Here is a 6,111-nt window from a genome sequence, read left to right as displayed (position 1 = left end):
AATCATGTCTCCGCAAACGGAGCCACAGTTCAGGACCCGCCCCCGGATCGCCCCGCCCCTCTCAGGCCTCGACCCCGCCCCCACGAAGGCCCCGCCCAAATCCTGTCGTCTCTGCCAATTACAACTTCGCTTTCTGACTCAGACCCGCCCCACGGCTCCGCCCACAGCGCTCCAAGACACGCCCCCTAGGTAGCTCCGCCCAGAACGCGTTGTCCGTGGCAACCCTGATTCCTCCGCACTGGATCCCGCTGTCAAAATCACAGCATCTCTCCTCCACGCGTGGCCGGGCCCAGGCTCCCTCTGGTTCTCAATACCTTTCCGAAAACCCCGTTCTCATCTCCAAGTCATGCCTAACCCCCTCCACCGCCACAGCTGATTTTTTTTGCTTGGCCGATTTGTCCACCCAGACCTCCCCCAGCAGGGCCCACCGGGCTGGTAGCCAGTACCCGATTGGCACCCAGGGAGGCCGGGCTCTGCGAATAAAGCGCTCGGCTGCACTCCGGGCTGTGCTCCCGGAGTCTCACGTGCTTCTGGCAGCCTCCAGACCCAGAATAAGCAAGCCCCCTGCCAGGTCTTACCCCCCAGGTCCCAAGGAAATGGCGTCAGAGAGGTTGAAAATTCGGGTTAAGAAAACCCAGGCAAGTGCCGTATGGCCAGAGTGTATATGAATTAATAACCAAGTCCCCTTTCTGCCCCCTTCTCCATCCAGGTGACAGAGATAAAAGCTCTGGACTTTTTGTTTGGGAGCCATTTTTGGCAATGCTGGATAACTACTCCCAGCTCAGTGCTCAGGGATCATTCCTGACAGTGTGCTCAAGGGCCCATGCCAAACTGGAGATGCATCCCAGTTTGCATCCTCCAAGCTGCAAAATAGGAGCTCAGCTCAAACAGCTCTCACCCTCCAGGATGGTGCATAATTTCCCACATGTTTATGTGGGATTTCATAATATTGGGGATTCATAGGAGAGGGCATTCATAGTGAATGGGAGAAACGAAGTTACACACTTGCAGTCCCAATTAAGATCTTCTGGGGAATGAGGACATCAAGCAGGGAGTTTGCCTTGCATGCGCTGACCTGGATTTGATCTCAAGCAACCCATATGGTCCCCGAGCCTGCTAGGAGTGATTTTTTGAGCACAGAGCCAGGAATAACCCCTGAGCGCCACCAGGTGTGATCCAAAAAAGCAAAACAAATTGGTCCCTCAAGCCAGGAGCAATTTCTGAGCTCATAGCCCTGAGCATTACTGGGTGTGGCCCAACATACACACACACACACACACACACACACACACACACACACACACACACACACACACACACACACACAAACCAAAACCAAAAAAACCAACCTCTGACCTGGGAATAAGCACCCAGGGAGTGCTTTTGCTTGAGTGCTTTGCTTAAGGTCTAAGGACTGGAAAACAGAGAAAGCTTCTAATGTCCTTTATTCCAGATTCTGCCAGGGACATGATAGTGATGACAGAGATGATGGTTATGGGGTGATGGAGTACACAGAGTTTTAGGCACACACGGAATTTTAGGAGCTGGGGCCGTCAGGGAGGAAGCAAGATTTAGCCCCTCTACCCACCTTGGTCCAACTAGCTTCTGGGGCTTCTGTCTCTGCCATGTCCAGCTGAGAGTCAGGATAGGCCAAAGTGTCACTATGGCTCTGAGAAGTAGATTACATGCTGTGGACTGGTCCTGCAGTCTGTTTTAGAGTTGGGAGGGAGGGGGGTCAGACTGAGAGGTCAGACAGCTCCTCCTTGGCTGTGAAAGCTCCAGAGTTTGGAGAAAATTTGGAGGGGGCAAAGAACTGTTCTTAAGGGCAGTGCCAGATCTTAGACTTCTCTTGGTACAGTCTTGGGTCTACAGAAAAGGGTCCAACTAGGGCTAAAAAGAAAGGCAAGGGGCTATATCCAGCGGTGCTCTGAACTCAGTGCTCAGAAGCAGGACCCTAATGTGGTGCTGGGGATCAACCTCAGGTCTGCAGCATGCAAGGGCACTGCCTTCCCTGCTCCCCTCTCTTTCCTGCCTTAAAGAAGGTAGGATTTATCGCTTCTCAGCCTTTTGGATAAGATCAAGTGAGGAAGGTGGGATTCATGTTCTCTGGTCTCAGGGCCACTCCATTGAAGTCTGGTTCCACCCAGCTGCTGTCTACAAAACACGTATACCCCCAGTAAATGTGGCAGTGGACTCTCCCACCAGAGTTCGCTGCTGTCCCATGTCTGAGCCAACCAGCCCTCCTATGATGCCTGGGGACTATGAGCCAGGCCCAAAATGTATTGCTCTTAGCCTGGTCCAGGGCACTCAGCATCAAAGCTGGTTTAGCCCAAATGCCCAAATGCCATTCAGTGCACCACTGGAAATCTGCCTTTGTTTTTTCTTTTTGTTTGTTTTGTTGTTGTTGCTGTTGTTTTGGGCTGCATCCAGCGATTCTCAGGAATAATTTCAGGCTCTGTGCTTAGGGATCACTCCTGATGGTGCTTGGGGGACCATGTGAGATGCTGGGGATCAAACCTGGGTCATCTGCATACAAGGCAATGCCCTCCCTGCTGTGCTATGGCTCCAGCCTTAATCTGCCTTTTTCAAATAAACAGCATCCCTCTACTGTGTCCAGGCTTTTCCTGCCTCTTCACAGGGCCAGCACCCTGCAGGGGGGGGGTTGTGTCTCCCACTCGGGGACACACCAACTTGGACCATCTCTAATATGGTGACCAGAGTCACCAACCACTCACCAGGTGTCATATAATCAGTCCAGTGGGGGAAAATCACTAGAAGGCTAAGCCAGTTCATATCAATAATGTCAGGAAGAAAATCTCATGTCGATTTGAGGAGGAGGGTGTTTGGGTCAAACCCACTCCTAGCTCAGTGCTCAGGACTTCTGGCAGTGCCCAGGCACTAGATAGAATACCAGGATCAAATTCAAGGCTGGCTGTGTGCATCACAAGTGCCTTCCTCACTGTGCTCTCTTGACCCCTTCTCAGGGATATTGTTATTTAGTTTCAGGGGTTCTGGGTCCCTCCCTGTGCTGCTCACATCCAGCCTAGGGCCCCAGTGCTGGTGGAGTCTGGGATTTGGGGATCAGAATCAGGGACTTCTGTGTGCCAGATTGTGCTGTTCTGTGGCCCTCATGGATGGTCAAAGGACCTTTTTCGGTCTTGTTTTTGTTTTGGGGCACCCAGTGATAATCAGGGGTTTCACCTGGCAGGCTTTGGGAATCTATGGGATGCCAGAGATCAATCCTGGATCAGCTGCATACAAGGTAAACACCGTTCCCACTGTGCTATTACTCCGGCCCCTCAAAGAACTATTTTTAATAAGTTAAGTTACATGTGTGACCCCCTTCAAGTGTGGGGACCACAGCTGGAGATGCCCTAAAGGAAGCACCTTCTCTGGGAATTATTGAGGGATATGTTGAGTTAATGCTCCCATTCATTCTTTTGAAAGCATGGGAACAGCGACCAGAGAATGAGGATCCAGGGACAAAGGCCCTCCCTTCCTCCCTCCCCTTTAGAATTGAGGGGACCCAGATGAGTGACATCTTAGGGATCTGGAAAAAAGGTCTGTCAAGGGGGATAGTGTGAGAGCATAAGTGAGGATTAAGTCAGGGGCACCCAGTGAAGTTAGGGGGTTGGGACCAAGAGGACGAGAATGCTCAGACAAGTAAAGGGGCTGGTCTTCCTTGCACTGTCAGACTGTGCCCAGGATATTCTAGGCTGGCTCTAGCACTGGTCAGGGTCCCCTGGCCCTGTCTAGTTCAACTGGAAGTCACCAGCCTGGTATTGAGAATTCTGTGCATGAAGCATATGGAGTGGGGAATAATATAATAATAATAACTCAGGGGCTGCAGCAATAGCACAGTGGCAGGGCATTGCACATGGCTGGCCCAGGTTCCATCCCCAGCATCCCATAGTGTCCTGAGCCTGCCAGGAGTAACCCCTGCTGGGTGTGGCCCCAAAATCAAATAATAAAATAAAGCAAAGGACCTCTCCTTTTCTTCCAGTTATTCTGTTCCTGCCCCAACCAACACCACATCCTGTGACCATTTTTTCCCCCAATGAGTCTCAGAGAAGTTAAGCGACACCCCCAAGATTGCACAGCCAAGTCAGGGACCCCAGCCTTGTAGAGCCCTACAGTGAAGTGTTTTCAAGACAGAAACCCAGGGACACCTGGGGGAGCTGAGGTGGCCCATGAGTGGGTGGGCACAGCCACTGAACAGCTTTGCCAGAAACTGAGGAAGGAAGGTGCCCCAGGATGGGTGAAGAATGGGCAGGGACTAGAGCTCTGCTGTGGACAAGGGGCTGGTCACTGGGCCAGCCTCCAGCCCAAGAGCACTCCCAGAGTGAGTCCTGCTCCCTGGGGTCTATGGTGGTAGAATGAAGGGAGCACTGTATAGGGAATCTGCATCTGCGTGGCTCCTCCCAGCACAATACATGCATCCAGGCAGGAGGTGCAGAATTTGGTGCCATCGAAGAAATGACGAAACAGCTGGGGCTCCCAGGCTCCTGGGCCAGCCTGTTTAGCTTCAAGGAGTGGCTGTGTGACATCAGATGGGTGATTCAACCTCTCTGGGTTTAAACATCTGTGGGCTCAAACATCTGCAGGATGGTAGATGCTGGGTTCTGGAAGGATTTTAAGTGGATTCTCTCTTTTCTCTCCCTCTCCTCTCTCCTCTCCCCCCTCTCTCCTCATCCTCTCTCCCGCTCCCTCTCCTCTCCCCCTCTTTTCTCCTCTCTCTTCTCTCTCTCCTCTCTTTTCTCTCCTCTCTCCTCTCCCCCCTCTTCTCTCCCCTCTCTCCTCTCCCTCTCTCTCCTCTCCCTCTCTCCTCTCCCTCCCTCTCCTCTCCTCTCCCTCTCTCCTCTCCTCTCCTCTCCTCTCCTCTCCTCTCCTCTCTCCTCTCTTCTCTCTCCTCTCCCTTTCTCCTCTCCCTCTCTCTCCTCTCTCCTCTCCCTCTCTCCTCTCTCTCTCCTCTCCCTCTCCCTCTCTCTCCTCTCCTTCTCTCTCTCCTCTCCCTCCCTCTCTTCTCCTCTCCTCTCCCCTCCCCTCCCCTCCACTCCCCTTCCCTCTCCTCTCCCCGTTTTGGTTCTGGGGCTCCACCTAGTGGTTAGGGGCGGCGGATCTCGAAAGACTGCCTGCCTAGGCCGTTGCTCCAGAAGAAGAGGTGGACTATGCTCCAGAAGAAGCGGTGGACTAGGATCCGCTGTTATCCCCAACAAGCAACCAGGACGATATAAGAGCAGGACTGGTCATCTGGGCACTTGAAGGACAGTGAGGGGGACTCTGGATGGTGACCCAGGCTTCCTGCCCTCACCCCATGACACCTTGAAATGACCAGGGTGGAAAGGGTAAGGGGAAAGCATAAAGGGCCACCAAGAGGAAGAGGCAGAGACTGCGGCCAGCCCAGATGCCAACAGAACCCTGTGCCCCTCCTTTGGGAGCCTCCAGACCCCACCTCCCTGTGGTCATTTCTAGCTGAGCCCAGAATTCACAGGCAGGACCTGGCCAAGTCAGGGCTCCCTGCCACCTATGGTTACTGAGGGGCAGCCATTGGGGTCTCCTCAGTGTCCCAGGGAGCAGGGCTGGCTAAAGAAGCCATTCCCCTGCTCCCCAGACCCTACATGGGGTATCCAGGTCCTGACCCTGTCCATTGCCCTCACCCCAACATGGTCATTTCCCCTGGAGAGAAGCCAGACCATCCTCTGCCCAATGCTAGGCTGAACTCTGCCCCACTCCAGAGCAGGGATCATTGGGGTCCTGTGAGGGTCCTGGGAACCCTCACCTGGAGTCCCATTCAAGGCTAATTTCTTTTTGTTTTTGATTTTGGGCCACACCTGGTGGTACTCAAGTGATATGGGATGTCAGGGATCGAACCCAGGTTGGCTGTATGAAAGGTAAGTGCCCTGCCCACTGTGCTATTTCTCCTGTTCCTTTTATTAAAATTATTAACAATATTTATTATTATTAATATTATTATTTGGGAGAGTCACACCTGGTGATACTCAGGGCATCCTTCTGGCGGTGCTCAGAGGTCCCTATGGGATGCCAAGATAGAACCCAGATCAGCCATATACAAAGCAAGTGTCCTCCCCACAGTCATATCTCTCCAGCCCT

This window comes from Suncus etruscus, chromosome 3 (genome assembly GCF_024139225.1).
Source record: "Suncus etruscus isolate mSunEtr1 chromosome 3, mSunEtr1.pri.cur, whole genome shotgun sequence".
Taxonomy (NCBI): Eukaryota; Metazoa; Chordata; class Mammalia; order Eulipotyphla; family Soricidae; genus Suncus; species Suncus etruscus.
Note: the sequence above shows the minus strand (reverse complement) of the source record.